Genomic DNA, 19120 nt, shown 5'->3' with positions numbered 1-19120 from the left:
AAAATAACAATGTTAGTTGTCCTAAAATTCTTTTAAAATCCTGTCAAATTGGTTCAAAGGTTTTGAAAAGCACTGGAATTTCTTGTTCATCCTTTTTGTCTTGGTTTTGATTAGAAATATAACTAAATCAATTGAGATTTTATTGAAAGTGTTGTTAAATTAAGCAATTGTCAGCAGGGATTTAAAGTAGACGTAGACGTAGCCATTGTGTACCATGGTGTTTGCTTAATTTTCAATGAGGCACATTTTTACTGGCACATAATTCATATTCTATATCAAATACAGACACCCACACTGCTGCACACGCTAGCGCGCTCATATGGCTTTGTAGACTCTGTAGTCTGTGGGGAGAGCAGGGCAGGGAGTGACTAGAAACAGACTGTCTATGGCTGAATTAATATGGGAGAGACCGATTAAGGTTATACATTTCCAGCCTGTCCTTTGTTCTCTGGCTTTGGGCAGACTGGTTTGTTTATTTTGTGATACAGTTTCTGCTTCCTTTTGTTTTTGGCCCAGCAGCCTGTGCATCTCCTAAGCCAAGGGTCCAAGCTGTCTGTTTGTCTGTCTGTCGGTCGATCAGAAGAGGTGAGTAAGTCTGGCTCTGCACCCTCTACACTTACTGCTGCTGCTGCAGTGTCTCATCGCTTCTGGAGACCGGCTCACACGCTTCTCTCCGCCTCACACATTCTGCTCACAGCTCCCTCTCTATGCTCAAACTCTCTCACTTCCCTCCTCCCTGTCTGTCTGTGTCTCTACTTCCCTCCCTCTCTCTCTATCTCTCTCTCTCTCTCTCTCTTTTTCTCTCTCTCTCTTTTACTTTCTCTCTCCCTCGCTCTCCCGCTCTTTCTACTGCCTCTCCAGAGTGACTGCAGTTCCCTGCTTCTCCACTCTCTCTCCCTCCATCTCTCCAAGTGCTAGCGGAATACCGAGCTCAGACAAAGAAAGCTCGGGAGAACAGAGGAGAGAAGTGAAAGAGTGTGCATTGAGGGAAAAATAAAGCGCTTTAAAGAGCAAAAGTAAAAGACGGGTGCAGACTTTCAGACCTACGGTGTGTGAGGAGAAAGAGAGAGGGGGAGAGAAAGACAGTGTCGCCATTTCAGTAGGTTTCACTTTGTTTACTTCTTGTTCTTCTTGTGTTGCCATGCTGGCATGTCGTGGCCTCATATTCTATGTTCTTTTACGAACAAGGAGTTTGCATGTTTGTCTGCGTGTATGTGTGTTTGAGAAAATAAGACTTTCTAATGCATTCATGAAGACATCACTTTTGCATTCCAACACACAGGGCTGCAGAGTAGATGTCTGACAAAGTAAGCTCTGCTACCTCTTTGCCTTTCAAACTGCAATGCTATAGCTATCTGACCAACTAGTAGTTGTTTCCAACTACATATGTGCATGACACTCAATAATTAGTGTCCAAAAAATTTATTTTTCACCCAAGCCTGACAGTTTATTCTTATGTAATACTTTTAAGCAAATCATGATTTTGAATGCTGTTCCCTTTTGGCTAATTTTGCATGTTTAGGAGCAAAATTACAGGAGCGTCATACACATTTTCACCTCAGGAGAATGACTGTGTGACTCCAAAAGTTGAGTGATTATGAAGTTGAATGTGAGTTGCGGCAGGGCTTTGCTGGATGGGACTGTTGTAGATTTACCTGTGGAACAAAGAGAAGAGAAGAGTTGCTTGTTCAACTGGGGCTTATTAAACAGCCACTGATAATGCAGCCATAGATGTGAATATATTGTTATATAATGTCAACCAGTGACACGCCATAGGGCAATTTGATTTGGTATGCACTGGACTTCCATCATAGAGAGCTAATTTTCCTGGAGAGTATTTTTTTTCTGTTTCCTGGATTTAAAAAAAAAATTCTAATTATTATTATTATTATTATTATTGACTTCCATCATGGAAGGTTAGTTTTTTTTCTTGGGTTAAAATATTATCGTACGACAACATTATTAACAACACAACAAATTATTATTATTATTTATTAACAATAATAATAATGATGATGATTATTGTTATTTATTATTATTATTATTATAGCTGTTATTTGTTATTTATAATAACAACTTTACAACAATTAGTAACACTCATTAATAAAAATGATTATAATAACGTATAAAAACCAACACTATTTATTAATGTTCCTGTTCTTTAAATATCATAATTAAACATAATCTTTATGATAATAAACACAGTTTTAATATTTTGTTTAGTTTTTTTGTCATAAAACCAACTAATATTAATATTGATTGTAATAATAATAATAATTAAAGTATAATTTAAAATAATAATCATTCTTCTTAGTTGGTTGTAAGATTTCCTAATGATACTAATTAAAACATTTAAAGTGTCTTGCACTGAAAGTCACTTTGGATAAAAGCACCTGCTAAATCCATAAATGTAAATGAATGTAGATTATCGGGTGTGCAAATCTCACACACAATGATAGACGGCAATGCATATCGCCATCAGTGATGAAGTATAGTTTTAGAGAAGATTTTGTGCATTATTCATATGTAGAACCATCTGAACACGTTTATCCAATGAAAGGTGAGATTGTTAACTGGGGGTGTTTTTACACTTGCCCTTTTCAACTGATCAGAAAGCATTCATATCTAGTCATAATAATAGCTCAGGAGAAGTTCAAGTGGGAGGTTCTGATCCTGGATCAGCAGTAAGACGTCTCAGCAGGAGTTCAGGAGAGAGCTGTCACACTTATGAATGTTGTATATGATCTCATGACTTTATAGATAACAGTTCTTGCTGCTAAAGTTAGTCTTACAATAGCAACATTCTTTTAAATTCTGATATGACAGTGAAATATAGACTTGCAATATGTCTTATATACTGTGTTTCTGCTTTTTTCATTTCTTCTTTGTGTTCTTGTTTGTCTTTTAGCTTCTGGTTTGGGGAACTAAATGGCTAACTACAAGAGATGACATTAGATTATCACAAAGCTTCAGTAGAGAAATTCCCATTTAAAGCAGCCAAACTCGTGCACACTCCTGTCAGCAAAGTGCCACATTTAGGATGAGAACTTGTGCAGGCTGAGGGTAGGCATAGGTTTGAGGTGGAGAAAGGGTCCCCAGGAGAAGATGTTATTTGACTGGCTAGAAGCTCCATGACCCCAGAGGGTTTCTTTGCCTCAGTGAGCCATTTATACGCAGAGAAGGAGAAAGACAGTGAGAAAAGGAGAGGGAAACAGAGAGAAAAACCTTGCCCATTTCACAATCTTACAGGTTTAATGAGTCGCCAACCAACCCCCCCCCCCTCCCCACCCACCCACACACACACACAAACACTAACCACTCTGTCTGATGTGTGGCAATGGCACATATAAAAATAGCATCATTGGTGAAGGCAGATTGGAAAGAAAAAAATCGGATAGATTTCATTTATGCAGATATTACATTTAATGTACATGCATATTATCCTGATGCATTTACTTATGCCAGTATGTTTTGCTCATTTGTCTGTGACTTTTTTTTACTGAGATTGTGTTTTGAGAAATGATTGACTAGTTTTAATATTTTTATAGTGATACTTCACTACCACCTGCACTCTTTTTTTTTTTACATTTATTGTAATGTCAAAACCATCTGTGTGGGAATCACATTCTAGTCATAATAAGGTCACTGCAATGCTAACAATGAGCGTGTTTATATGTACAAATTTTTTTTTTTAAAAATCAGCTTATTACAAAAAAGAAAAAAAAAAGGAAATGGATAACACAAGAAAAAAAACATGTTTAAGTGACAATATGTTAACTTTTTTGGACATCAGAATGTAAACAGACATGAGACTTAATAAGACGATGACATTCAGAATGAAACCGATGTAAAATGCACAAATATATGTGTATTTTGTCAGGTTCTTTAACATAATTAGCAAAAGATTGTGAATGCAAGTGCTCTCATTGTTATACTGTAGTTCTATAATAGCGCACTAACAGACAGTGATAGTCAGTGCTTATGCTGTCAAAGTGAGTGAGATTTTCTCATTCCAGCCTACCTATCAAACTCATGCCATTCTCTGCCAAACTCCTCTCCAATTCCCCTCTGCTTCCAGCAGATGTTACTTCAAGCTTGAGTGAAACTGCTGGACTTCTTGGTGTTAGCATGACACTAATCAAGCTGTTTAATAATAAATTCATGATTTAGTGTTAAAGTTGAAAGCTGTCACACGATCTACTGTGTTCAGTACCAAAAAGCTTACAAAAAGGTAAAGTGGCTCTGATGGTATTAAAACACTTTGACGTGTACGATCACACCGGTGTGATCAGTCTTGGCTTGTCCCTGAATCATTCGATCACACCCTTGTTCAGTGCATCACGTCATCAACTGCTGAATTCACTGATGTCTATGGAAGCAGCAATAATGATCCTTACAAATATAAACTGACAACATGTTTTATTATATATCATGTACAGATTTTGTAGGTAACTATAAAGTTTAATCTGCTCTTCTCCCAGTTTACCGGAGACTTACTTTAATATCTTTTGTAAGAAAAGGATGAATTACGTGTTGTAAATCCCACAGCTCGGATTCATCGCAAACTTAACACGGCGGCGCCCGTCACCCGGTAGACCTATAGATCAACTAACACAGTCATTATAAAAGTGTTTAAACTAACAAATACATTTACTTGCACATATTTTAGAATCGGAATATCAGATATTTCATAATATAGGCAAGGCAAGGCAGTATGTTTATGAATATTAATAATAAAAAAGGAAGAACCAAATAAAAGGGATCGATGTGTGTCACATGCCAAGCATGACATGTCGCCATGGAAACAATAAGGCTATACATTCTAAAATTCTAAAATCTCACACTGGGGGCTCAGCTAGAATATTTTAAACACATGTTTGGTGAAGTTTTGCTGAATCATGTGGTGCTACAGGAATGTTGTCAGGCTGACAGACAGGCTTTTATTGGCTGATGAGCATGGACACACACATACATGCTCGTTAAGGCCAAACACCACAATATCTCAATTGCTTTTTTTTTTTTTTTTTTATGAATATTTATATGGACATTATTGGCTGAATCAGTAAATGTGCTGATTGTGAGCATATCAGTCACTCTGCAGTGGTTTGTGATGATGACATAATAATCTAAAGATAATGGTAAGAGTATTAAGGATATTTTCTGACACCCACATAGTGTGTATGCAAATGTATTTGTGCATAAACAAAAAGGCAAAACAATTAAGTAAATATAATTAAAAAGTATAATAATATTTCAAATAAAGAAATTATAATAAAAATAAAGTATTTTAGAACTAATTGTTTTCTATATTCAGCCAATGTAAATAGCAGTGTCTCTTATATTTGCTTTCTGAATACTCAAAATAGACATGAAACCTTGGCAGACTGCAACAGTGAATGGCAAAGTGTCACTATACTGAATGCTTGAAAACAAGCATTATATTGCTTGAATTGAAAAACATCTTTCATTCTAAGAACAGAGATCCAATTTTACGTTTTCCAATGTTTTCACAATGAACATCGGCCATAGAATTACAGAAGAAATGGAAAGACCAGTGTAACCACTGAGAAAGTCTGCTGTAGCTCTGATTCAACAGATGTATTATGAATAAAGGTGGATTATTTACATATATAGGTCAAGGTTTAGAGGTTAGTTGTTTCTCCGCAAAGCTGTCACTCTTAAGAGAGTTTATCTTATACTGTACAAACAAGTTATTGTATATAGGCTACAACACTCTTTTAAATTATTCTGTTGACATTTTCATGGGAAGCCCTGATCTACATTGGATGCTGCTGTGACCTAGTTGAGTTGAGAGAGGGATGGAGAGGGAGGAAAAGAGTGTGTGTGTGTGTGGGGGGGGGGGGGGTGGTGTGAGACAACCAAACACAGGGAATGAGAGACTTGTGTGAGGGTGAATAAAACATTCAGGGGCAGCCCAGGTTAGATCCCAGGATTGAGGATCAGCAGGCATGCAGTGTAAACAAATCCAGCCTTACCTCTCACCCCTTGTAAGCATCTGCAATCAACATCTGTCTCAGGCTAAATTAGCTCTATGCTAGTTTTAAATTACATAATATAGTTGCAAAATGTAACAAGACCGTACAAAGAATGGAACAAATTTACAGTCGTAGTCACTTTTTCCAGTGATAAAATACCTTCTTCTTCACAACTTAATATGCAGAGACAACTTAAACAACTGCGTCATTTGAAGCCAATTGAAAACTGAAACCAAAAATTATAACTGAACCATCTCGTTCTACACAGCATTGCCTACTCAACCAATTGCATGAGTTGGGGACAGGACTGTCTGTTTGTTCAGGGGTCATATTCAGAAAGTTATTATTCGAAAACAGCAGGGTTGGATTATTGCAGATCCGTTCAGTGTGCGCTCCTGTCCACTGCAGCCGATAACTGAGATGCAAACATGTGCTAAATGCATTTGTATTCATAATCAACAAGAACGAAGGTCTGTGATGATATGAGAGGCATGAATGTACTGTAGTGCTAGTATCAGATACCTATATGAATGGTTTCATATAAAATGTTGCTATGGACAACATGGAATATTAGGAAATATCCAACCACTGAATTCCGCAATTTATGAATCAGAAACCAAGTGTTTTAAAGCCTATAATAGGCTTATTAACCTTTTCCAAAGAGACTAATATTTAATATATCTTGTGGTCAAAGACAGAGAAGGAAGTTTAAGACTTGAGTTGCACCTGAAAAGACGTAATATACGCAATGCACTATGTAGTCTAACATCTAGTGTATGAATTTTTGAAGATTACTCTTTTGTGTGCATGAATTGTCCAATGTTCCACACTTTGTTTTTTGATTAAATATGTCTATCATCTTTGTATTTAAAATGTAAAATTGTAACTTTCAAATTAAGTACTCTACCCCCACTATTTGTACTACAAAATGCAATGGAGTATGCACCTTTTGTTCTTGTCATAAATACTTAGTCACTCATTCTCAGCCACATCCAGGAGACTATGAATCATTAAATTAAATTCTTTAAGTGAATCTGATCATCTGGAATTTGTAAGACTGGTGGCAGCCATTGAAAACAAGCACTGGTGTATAAATTCCCCATAGAGACACATAGATCCCCTGTCCCCATAGACTGCATACAAGCTCCAAATCAGTACTGACCTGTTTGCCCATATATGCACAGTGACTCAGGAAAGCTATCGAGCCTGTGTGTTGAAAGCGCAATGCATACACACGACTATCCGTTAATGGCGATGATTCACTGCAATCGGTGCGAGCATCTCACAACATGAGCTGGGGCCACATATGGAAGCCTATTTCCTGTTGCATTTGCAGACCAGTGGAAGGGATGGGGGAGTAAATGGAGGGGCCTCATCATCTTTCTTTTTGAATGTGAAAAGGATTCCTTTTGTGTGTTTGTGCAGTGGGGGCATTTTCCTTAATAACTAATCTGGGGTGATTACACGAGTTCAGCTCTTAAGAGATCATCTGGTTTCTGCTCAGTCTTTTTACTTTATGTGTTGTTCTAAAAAGAAAGGAGGATGGAGTACATTAGAGAGCTCAAATGGGCATGAGTGGGTATTTTGCGTCTGCAGCTATAGACACGGTTTGCTGGGGTTGTTGTTGCAGGAGTGTGTTAACAGAATACAAAGCATTCTAAAGAGTTGAACAGGTTCTGCTGCCTTGGCATCGGATGAAGATACAGCTCTCGAATTTCCAGAAGATGACAGAAGGATGTCTTTTTGTGAAAGTGTTGCCTTAATTGCTTTTTAATGTTTATATAATCAGTCACGCTTCCTATTGTGAACTGCAAAAATCATAGTACTCAATCAATCAGTATTTTTGTCTTGTTTTTCAGGAAAAATATCCAAACATCTTTAAAACAAGATCAAATTACTTTTAACAAAATTGCATAGAATATTAAATAGGATTTTCTAGTTTATTTTTCATTCCTTACTTGCAAATCATTTTTTTCTCTTTTTTTTCTTTTCTCATATAATAAACCTTGCTTGTTTAGTTAAATGTATGCTTAAAAAAATTTGCCAATGTAGTAATTAAAGTCGACATGAAGTAAAAATTCACCCTATCTATATTTTCTAAATGCATGTTATCGTGAATCTGTGCACGTTTCACTTTTTTAATGTTTTGACTTCATAAATTTAAATCAGAGTATCATAACCCAATTTTGATGAAACAACAGACTTGTTCTGGTGACATATGTCGGACTTCATCAATAATAAAATCGACTTCAAACTTGCATTCAGATCATCCTCCATCCAATCAACAGCCAATGACTAGAATCAAGTCCCACCCTAGATTCTTTCTTTCTTTCTTTCTTTCTTTCTTTCTTTCTTTCTTTCTTTCTTTCTTTCTTTCTTTCAATCTGCTTCACTCAGATCTGCATCACAATATGGAAGAAAAGATGTTGCAACTTCCATTTCATCGCAGTTTTAAGATTAAGAAGATGTTTTTTGCAATGTTTGTTTGTTAAATGACATCCAGGATTAATAATGCTAGTCCGTTAATATCTGATATTTTATAAACAGGTCTGAAGTGATGGATTTTTTGCAGTTTTGCTAGTCTGCCACAGTTGGTCCGGTCTCCAGTCTGACTAAATCATGTACGCACTGGTGACATCTGTGTTCCATCTGCCGTTCTCACCTTCGGTTGTCATTGTCAACCAGCCCTGTGAAAAGTTACATAACAACATCATATAACAGGGCTGGCAGGAACCTTCAGTAGAGCATCACATTTTGCCTTTACCAACTAACTATGGGGATATTTATATAGAAAGTATAGCAGCACACACACACACACACACACACACACACAAAGATGGTAAGGAATGACCAGTCAGTAAATGTAGGGGTTGGCTCTAGGGTTTCTTTCCAGACACTGTTTGGGAGTGTCGGACAGAGAGCTCATAGAATGAGTCATGAAGTGGGAGAGCTGTTATTTTTAACACACACGCGCTCACGCACACACTCCGCCGTGCCTCACACAGGCTGCTATGCAGTTGGCTCAGTGGGGACAGTCCTGTGATGGAAGATGTGAGGCAACACCTCCATTAGAGTCCAGTGCAGGCCCTTTAGCACAGTGACTCAGCTAAAACACACTGCTAATTATTCATTAGGGCCAAATGTGCCTACAGTACATAGCCTGCACACTGCTCTAAGCACACCGAACAACATCATATTCCCTTTTCCCACATACACGTTGTGGTAGATATGGGTTTTTAACAAGATGAGTAATTTTTGTCATCCTTTGGTAAAGGAGAGCTAGATGAAATTGGCTCATTATTGCAATTATTCATTTTAGGGACGCGAGAGAGAGAGAGAGGGAGAAACAGAGAGTGAGAAGGAGAGAGAGAGAGAAAGGGAGCCTTGGCTGGTGGTAATTAAAGCACGTCCTTCCGATAGGACGCAGCGGAGGTCTGGCTGATTGCTCCATGCTTTCTCAGTCTCTGAATGTGTTGTGAATGAGACAGACAGGAGCATGAGCACTGCATGCTGATTAAAATCATATTTCCTCTCCATCTCGACTCAATCCGTGCTGATTTGCCACACTGATTAGAATTTGTTGGTGACAAAGCTGGAAACAGAGCCCAGTGCAACATATAACTAATCACATTCCGGCACTGCACCAAGCTTATAAATATGGGGAGAATTAGTACCCGTACGCTTTTGGACAGATGTGCGCTGAACCGAGCCTGGAAAGACTCATTAGTTGACAAAGAGCGCTTTGGACAGGTGTATGGGCTTGATTATAGATGTCAAGCTCTCAAGCTCTGGTTTGGTTTTTTGTACGCTAATAAAAGCTCAAGCTCTGTTCCAAAACCTACTCCCTGCCTGCTGCTGAGATAGTTACCTTAACTGTAAGTGAGTGATTTGAAACACCACGTAGGAAGCAAAGCATGTGCCACATAGGTAGATGGTGCTCTATGCAAAAAGACTTGACTTTATAAGAGACTTGACTCGGATTGATTTCAATACAGGCAACACCAGAGAATAGTCAAAAAAAAATGACTTTAGGTTTTAAATGACTTCTACGTATATAAAATAAAATTATGTGTTGCTTCCACCAACATCCTAATTTTTTTTTTAAGCTGTCAGCTGTGGAAGTATACTTAAGACAAAATGTATTTGCTTTTCTTCATCAACTGTACACAAAATACCAAACTAAATTGTGCAGCCAACATCCACAAATTCATCTTATTGTAACAAATAACAATTTTGTTTTGCAGTAATTGACATGACCCCAATCGGCTCGTTAAGGCTGACATCACACATCATGATCTCTGGGTCTAAATGCTTTTTCAAATCCCAAAAGCAAACAGTATTTGAAACATCATGACTTAAAGAGATTCCGAAGTCTGTGCTCTTGGAAAGTAACTAAGAAGGTAAATATGGCTAATTTTTCAGAACTCATAAATGCAGTCATTCTGGCATGGCTTGAGTGCTGTATAAGCTTGTCACAATGCATTACGGATTGCTTCTGCAAAATGGTGAAAATATATCTTCTTTTTGGAATGTGTCTAGGATTAAAATGCAGTCTTCATAGGCGGCTCAATAGGTTTTGGAAGCGTTTGCCTTGAATTGTCAGTGGCTTTAAAAATCAAATGGCGCATTTAGCTTCACAAACCTCTTTGATGCTCTTCAGAATGGTTTCTTTTTTAACAGACATGGGTTTCTAGGCTCTCCGTGCACAACTACACGTGTCCGTATGTGAAATACAATTATCTATGTGTAATAACTGGGCGAGCTGTGCACTATCCCAAACACACATGAGAACACACACACGCTCACCAGCTGCAGAGGTAACGCATGGTGGTGCCCAGTGGGATGCTGTAGAGTAGAGGAGGAGATGTAATTAGCAGGTATGGTGTGAAAGCGGCCAGATCAAGCTGCAAGGTGCCCCACATTGTGAACAAGCTAAGAGCTGCAAAGTTCATCATGACATTTTCACCTACATTATGTGTCATAGGATGGCATTTAATAGAGGTGTATTTAATAGAGGTTTGTGTGTTTTTCAGTGTGTGCTTTAATTTGGGGAATTTCTTAGGCTGGTGTATCTGATTTTTCTGTTATTTTGTTCTGAATTGGCTTTTTTGTTTTGGTGTAATTATTAAATAGGCTTTAAATCAGGGGTTTTCAAACTGTGGGTCGCGACCCACTCGTGGGTCACGGAATGGAACAAGGTGGGTCGCACAAAGTCACTTGGCTGCAGCTAATTTTGCGTTTCAATGACACACAGACACTAACACAGTTCAGTCTAGGGCTGCACGAATGTGACGAGTGGGGCGGGGCCTAGTGCCATGGGAACAGAGCTAGGCCGGTGGAGTGATTGGGAAATGAGCAACACTCACCGGTCTCAAGAACCACGGAGGAGATCGGAAAGATACAAAAGAGGAGCGATGACAGTGAAGGACGAGAGAGGACCAGGCCTGGGTTTTATTTTGTGTTTGTTTTTTATTTGTGCACGGCAGTCATCCGAGAGGGGCTGTCGCGCTGTTTTGTGTTTATTTGGTTATTAAAACTTTGTTTGATTGTCCGCCGGTTCCCACCTCTTTCCACGAAGGAGTCATCGAGGCGGTGGGCTGGAGTGAGTTCGCCCCCCCCCCGGCAACTCACTCCAGCCCACCACATCGAGCACCCTCGGCGGCAGACTCCTTCGCCCTGCTCGATGGCACTGCGGATTCACCCCAGCGGCGAAGGATCTTCGGCAGCGCGCCCCTCCTTCCTCCCTGGCTTCGGCACCAGTGTAAAACATTAAAATCTTCACAATCACAGGAAGAAGGAGGCGGGAACTGGGAACCCACTCATCACAACGATATAGCCCACCAACATTAATAATGAACTGCAATATCCTTAGTGTGATTTTCAAATTGCAATTAAGTCCGTGTGCGTTGCGTGTTTTGAAGGTCTCAGAGCAATGTCATTAAAAGGTTCAATCGGTCTTTTTTTACCTATTTCACAATTATTTTAATCTCCAAACTGTTTTAGATAGTTCTGCTTTGCTTCTTATGCTTTTCTAAAAAAGTGTTGGATTGTGCTCCGTTCTCGCCGACACACACGGAAGGATCATGAATGCAACAAAACACAGCAGCGCAGATCACACTTCACTGGAGTGAGCCTGCTTCACGTTTTTATGGACACTACATATTTTAACGCCAGTAAACAAAAATTAAAACTTGTAAATTTGTAGTGAAATTTTCAGTTGTACTCTAAAATAAAATGGTTATTTTTCTTAAATACTTAATTTCTGTCATAAAAATTTTAAGTAAGATTAGGTTTAAAGTAATTTCACTCGTTGTTTTTTTTTTTTTTTTAATATTTTGGTGGGTCGTGAAATATATTACACTTGTCTAGGTGGGTCGTGGAATGGAAAAGTTTGGGAACCACTGCTTTAAATAATAGTGGCAGAAATTCAGGGTGAAATAAGGACACATCTTCCACAAAACCTGGAATAAGAGTTAGTGGAAAAATCGAACACATTTGAATGCAGCCATTAGCTCTCAGCTAGTCATTGCTGGTAAAATCTGATGGGTAACATGCGATTTCTTCCTGTCAGAAGATTCTGGCAGTCTGGGTGCCCACGTCTCCTCCGGGCCTGGCACCAACTTAGGTTGTCGAATGAGGGGCCAAAAGCTATTTTCCACTGAACTGCTCTTCTCTCTCTGAGGACCTGAAGTCTCAGGAAGCCTTCGCCTTTCCCAACGCGAGGAGAGAGGACTTCTGGTGCCTCCGTTGCCATTGACGACATGTTGGTTGGATCCCACGTGGTTGCCAGGCATCATTAAGACCTGATGGCATGGGTTTCTCTCTCCATAAGCAAGCCTCGAGAATGGCAGGGGCAATTAAAGCTCTTCTCTGCCTGATGGAATAGAATGAGGCCCCAAGAGAGAGAGTCAGGAGTCAGAGAGGTAAAGAGAGAGAGAGAGATGAGATAGAGAGGGAGGCATTGTTCTCCAGCATCAGGGTGGAAGATGGGTTTGTTTTATTGTTTAGCGCAGAGTGTCTTTGTGGATTGCATCCATGCCATGTTCTGTATGGGTTGAGTCAGACTCTGAGCTCTGAGAGCCCTCAACGCAAGGCCATTTGTAGATTAGCTGCATCTGGCTTATCAAGACTGTTTCCATTAGTACTTAAATTAGGAAACTTACGAGAAATGTCCTCAGAGCTCGGGTGCCATCTCAAAGCGGGAAATGTGCCAGACTATTTTGAAGGAAAGGAAGTGTTTTCTCAAAATACCCGCAATTTTGGGCCGCTGATGTAGATGTATTTTCAGCCTGATCCAGTTTTCTTGCTCGCATTCTGCTTATAACCTATGGCTTCATGGCTAGTCATGTAGCTAATAATGAAGAGCTCTACTGTTCATGTGCTCTGATTCTAAATGAGGACTGGAAAATGCGAGCAGCCCACACTCTCCACTCTGTGCAGCGATTGGAATTCTGACTAGACCCTTTGCAGCTATCTGCATTACATGTGCACACACATACACACACAAATTAGCATTACCGTCGCATTCACACCGAGTGAGTCACACTGACTGATAAGGTAGAGCAGAAGTCTAGACTCTTTGAAGTGCTTGACTAAATATACAACCATATTGAGAGGGCATATATTTTCCAACACTGACCATCAGATTTTTTTATCCAGCAGACAATAGGATGCCTTTAAACACAATGGATATAGCATACTACCGTGCTACTCTTGCTATTTCTGCAATATATAGTATGTATATTGAGCTTTGCTTACATAGGAAACACAAATGACCTACTACAATTTGTATGCCAAAATTAGTAGTATACCACAATACATGTTGTGTAGAATTTTTTGCCGCAATGCAATGCCATTTCGGTTGTGATAGAGGAACCAGGAAGAAATACAAAATACCATTCAATGTTTAGCATTATTAATCTTTTTTTTTTTTTTTTAATAAATTGATTCTTTTATCCAGCAAGGACTTGTAGATTGTTAAAAAAAATATTTTTCAATGATTCCTGCTTTTTCACTTTCCATTCATCAAAGAATCCTGAATTTTTTTATCACAGTTTCCAAAATAATATTAAGCAGCACAACTGTTTGCAGCATTGATATTATTAAGAAATGTTTCTTGGGCACAAATTCTCAAATTCAATATTAGATCAGGAAACAGTCCTCCATAAAATGCGCTGCACACATCTGAATATTTGGGTTGAACTTTTCTGGAACAGTGTTGTAAATACAACCAATGATTCTAGTTGTGTCCTCTTTTGGAAGGCCAAACAAAGTAGTTTCGCTTTCACAAGGAAACACACAGTGTCTCTATGACATGACAATGTCTCTTATTTAAAAAAATTATAATATAATGTACAATGTTCAGTGCAGAGTACTAACCAAGTATTCCATTCCAAGCATAGGCAACATTTTTTTTAACATGAAAAAATGTGAAATGAAGAATGTCTCATGACGTGATTGTTTCAGGGCTCTTGTAGACATGATGCCATCTGAATTGTGGCCAGGCAACAACCAGCCAAGCAAATCTGACCAGTCACACCACATAAATCCAGACCAATCTCAGGGTCACTGACACCAGTGCAGTAACGTAACAGACAAACATGTGTGGTGAATCGACAGTAAATATGATTTTGGTTTTGTATGTGCTGTGTTTTTTGGGGACTGTCCAGTGGGGTGATGTTAGGCAGGGCTGAATGGAAAAGATGGAGAGATGCATGCTGAGCCTTGAGGGTTGTAGGGTCATGTCTCTCTGACTAGGTCACTCTGTTCCTGATGACTGGGCATGATGCACACTCACACAGACACACATGCACACACTCTCATGGGGGCGGAGAGGCTCACAGTGGTGCTGTGCATCTGGAGCAGTTTTTAGATGAATGGGATGTGACAACAGCCCTGCCAGGCGAATGCCTGGGAAAGGTTTTTTTTTTTTTTTTTGGAAAGAGTTTGACAGAATGCTAAAATAGTGAAGATTCCCTAATTTATACTGGTAAAAGAGAAGATTTCCACAAAATGAACATTTGATCATTAGATTTGTACTTTAAAAGTTAAATTTTTCAATCTCAATATCCATCCGTGATTTTGAGTAAGGCCTGTTTGTATTTGACTTTGAGTTATTTTGTACAGATAAAAGACTGTATACAGCCAGATAGCTGAAGTAGGGAAAAAATTACTGCACTAGCATTGAACAAACCATCATGCCTCATAGTGGCAATACATGCAGTTACATCCGTAACTTCTGCACAAGGGTAATGATAGAAACTTAAACATAACAAAAACTCTTTCAAACGTCAAACATAACTGAACATTAAACATTAATAGATGTTTCCCTTTATTCAAAAACACACAAAGTAGCACTTCATTTCAATATTTACTCTACAATATTTACTCTATAAAATTGCAAAATTTAGCTAATTCTCTTGAAATAAATAGGTAGCCTTTTTTCTTTAATTTTTTTTCAACTTAATCAGTTCCTGAATTCAAGCCTCAAAACTGCTCCGGTTTCCTTAAAAAATTACGAAAACGTACTGGTTTTATTAGTGAAAAGTGCTCATTATTTTCTATACAACACTGAATTTCTTTAATGAAATATGCACACCATTTTTTATTATCACCTTTATTTTTTAAATGAAAATTGCAAAATGACAAAAGTACCAAAAAGTGGACCATACGACTATGCTAACTTCCAATTTATATGATAGTTTTGTCTGAAAAAGACAGTGTTTAAGTTGTAATTTATTGACATTTTCCCTTCCAGTGAGCTGTTAATGCTGTGACCAAATCAATGAGCTGAACTCACCAACCGATTCAGATTCGGGAGCAGATCATTCAGACTGGCTTTGTGAACTACATTAAATGGTTCAATGAAAAAATAAATAAAAAATAAAAAAAATAAAAATCAAGGCATGATTCTATGAACACAAGTAGAAGAGCTAGAGCAGATGTCAAGATTTTCAGTAAATAAATTTGGCTGTTAAGTCATATGCACCACTTTTTTCCCTGTTTATGTTCCTGTGTAGAAAAAATGCCATAGCAGTTTGGAATAACTTGAGGGTGAGTAAATGATGTCAGAATTCTCATTTTTGGGTGAATTAATCTTCAAAAATCAAAACCTTAGCAAGCTCAGATAAACCTGAGGCTGTCATAAATGTATCTGTGTAACGTGTGCGACGCAGCCCGCAGGTATGCAGGGTTCACACTGGGGAAATGTTGCTTTTGGATAGAACTTGCAGAGCTCTGAGACTGCAGACTCTTCTAAAACAGCCATACTTCTCCACTCCAGAGAGAGAGAGAGAGAGAGAGAATTCGATTTTGAAGCTGTATGTCCCACTTTATATGAGACAGAAGGGTGTTGGACATGAATACTAAACAGTGTTTTCCCCCAATTACAAGTAAGCTGGGCTGTATCGCTGCCACTGGGGGACAGCTGGAGCTCATTTGCTTTGATTTGACCAAGTGAAGTTAAGATGAGAGCTTCCCATATTGCCCCAGTGTGAGTGATTGAGCGATCTATCAACGGAAAGAGGGGCAGCGTGAGAGTGAGCGCATATTTGTGTGCGAAGCACGTGTGAGAAGGTGTTAAGCACATAGATCCATCTTTCTAAGGAAATTCATTCAAGTCTGTATTTCTGTCATTGAAAGGTTTTCAATAGACATCTCCAGCATTTGGAGAGCACTCTTTGTGTCACTGGCCTTGGAGCTGACAAATACTTGCATGCATATGTGAATCTGTATCTGTTCCTCTCTCTCTCTCTCTCTCTCTCTCTCTCTCTCTCTCATTCTCTCTCACTCTCTTGCGCGCAAGCACACCCCAAGTGCACCAACAGCACACACATTAACACAATTTGCAAGGAGCATGAGATGAGAAGTGTTAGCTTGTTGACAGAGGACTGGAACACTCAATGTGTTAGTATATGTGTGGCTAAAAGATGGTTTTCTGAAAGAAAAGACATTGTTTGTTGTTATATTATATTATATTATATTGTATTATATTATATTATATTATATTATATTATATTATATTATATTATATTATATTATATTATATTATATTATATTATATTATATTATATTATATTATATTATATTATATTATATTATATTATATTATATTTGAGCACCTCAGAAAAGAATCAAGTGACTTTGTTTCTTTATTTTAAATGTACTAATAAAAACTCCCCAGTGATTTACATTTTGTTCAACTTTCACTCTAAAGGCAGAAAAAATAAATATAGGTGACTTTATTCCTTATGAACAGAGCATGTTCCAGAACTTAAAAAAGCTGCTCCTGTCACTTATTATATTTTAAAACAAATGCAGAATGACAGTTTTTTTTTCTTGCTGTGATACTGTGATAATGGAGGCCATGAATAACTTCAGACATCTGTATGTCTTTTCTTATAAGAGTTCCGCATATCAGTCTGCAGATTTAACACTGACTGCAGTTCATGACAAATGATGGTGCATTGTTTTCCTTTAACAGAAAATGAGTTTTGAGGAACAGCTTTGAGGGACACACAGCGGGAGGGACACACACTAATCGCACCACACAGGAGACGCTCCTCAGAAAACACATCTGTCCCACCATCAACCAGTAAATCTCAGGTAATGTGCTTCACTTTTTGTTTGTTCTGGGCAATAAAGCATTTTTACACTATCCTTAAAAAGTTCGGAATCCGTACATTCAGCAAATAAACATTAAAGTAATCAAAAGTGATAATACATACATTTGTAATGTTAAAAAAGATTTATATTTCAAACAAGCACTTGTGAACTTTTTATTTATCAGAGAATCGGTTTACAGTTTCATCAAAAATCTTAAACTGTATTTAACATTAATAAATTATAATAAGAAGAATTTTTTCTTGAGCATTAAATCAGCATATTAGAATGATTTTCTGATGTGACACTGAAGACTGGAGTAATGGCATCACAGGAATATATATATATATTCCTGGAATATATATATATATACAACCAATCAGAACTGAGATATAACTTTTGAGGAAATATCTGTTTTAGGCTTAAAATAAGGGTTAGGTGCTTCTACACTCTTGTCAATCAGTTATTACAATAGATGTTGATCCAGGAACATGTCTTACTTGGCAAAATCACGGCGACCAAGAAGGGATGCCACAGGCATAAGCAAAGCAATGTTTTTGTATAGCAGTAACCAAGGCAATGCTGTGCCATGAGCCCACCTGCTGTTAGAGAGGGAATTTGCATTCTCATTCAGCCCAACTGCTGTTTTTGTCTTTTGCAGAGATGTTTAAGTATAATTTCAAAAAGCTTAAGTTGGACCATTCTGTTTTTGCTTCAAATTTTGAAATGATATCATCTAATTTAAATGAAAAACTGCTCGTTACATTTGTGTAGCATCTTACAGTATAACACATTATTACAATGAAAAGTATATATATATATATATATATGTGTGTGTGTGTGTGTGTATATGTTTTTCAGCTTAACTTCTTAATGTCGCCTGATCATAGAATAACAAAAAACACTCAGAAAACGAAAAAAAAGAAAAAAGAAAAAAAAACTAACATTGTTGCATCCCTCGTACTAAGTATACTAAGCAAGGAGTTGTTCAAAATCATTCCAGTGCACATTCATTCCAAGAATGCACCAAGCATCAAGTCCTTTCTATATTAATGTGTTCTGTCTCTCAAGTTGTAAGAAAACGTAGCCTTATTTTTTTGCTTCTAATTATCTTACATCCATAATGTGCAAGAGAAGCAATATTGGAAACTTTAAAGTATTACACAAGAATTAAAGTACTTTCAAGATTTGTTATTTTTTATATGTTTGAACGTCTTAATGCCATTATGTATGTACAATAATTGTTTTTCTTGATTAAAAAATCAGGACAAGTGCATTTTTTGTAATGACACTGCACTTTTAAAAGCCACAACAAAAATGTAAGATAAACAAGTCATAACAAAATGATGTTGGCATGCTATACAGTGATGTTTCCTAGTGTTCAGTGAATCAAGACTCATGCAAGTGCCCAAATTTGTGTTCAGTATAAACTGATTCACAACATTGGCAGCTAGGGCACAGAATGAGACACAGCATAGCTCTTAATACCATATAAACATTGATGCATTATAGCCACATGTACC

At 37.8% G+C, this 19120-nt stretch overlaps 1 protein-coding gene across 5 annotated transcripts in view; it reads left to right on the top strand.

Annotated features, from left to right (window-relative positions):
• The first annotated feature begins 379 nt into the window (after nucleotides 1-379).
• LOC132092378 (myelin transcription factor 1-like protein) overlaps nucleotides 380-19120 on the top strand; it is a 54651-nt gene continuing 35910 nt past the window's right edge. For 4 of the 5 annotated variants that reach the window (XM_059498597.1, XM_059498599.1, XM_059498598.1 and 1 more), the window contains exons 1-2: nucleotides 859-1099; nucleotides 17479-17600. The gene's annotated coding sequence lies outside the window, so the exon portion shown is untranslated. Of the gene's footprint in view, nucleotides 586-858; nucleotides 1100-17478; nucleotides 17601-19120 lie in introns of those variants that run through there. The other variant, XM_059498596.1, reaches the window with a different exon arrangement.

The sequence above is a fragment of the Carassius carassius genome, chromosome 18 (genome assembly GCF_963082965.1).
Source record: "Carassius carassius chromosome 18, fCarCar2.1, whole genome shotgun sequence".
In the NCBI taxonomy this organism is placed as follows: Eukaryota; Metazoa; Chordata; class Actinopteri; order Cypriniformes; family Cyprinidae; genus Carassius; species Carassius carassius.
This window is presented reverse-complemented; position numbering and strand designations above follow the sequence as displayed.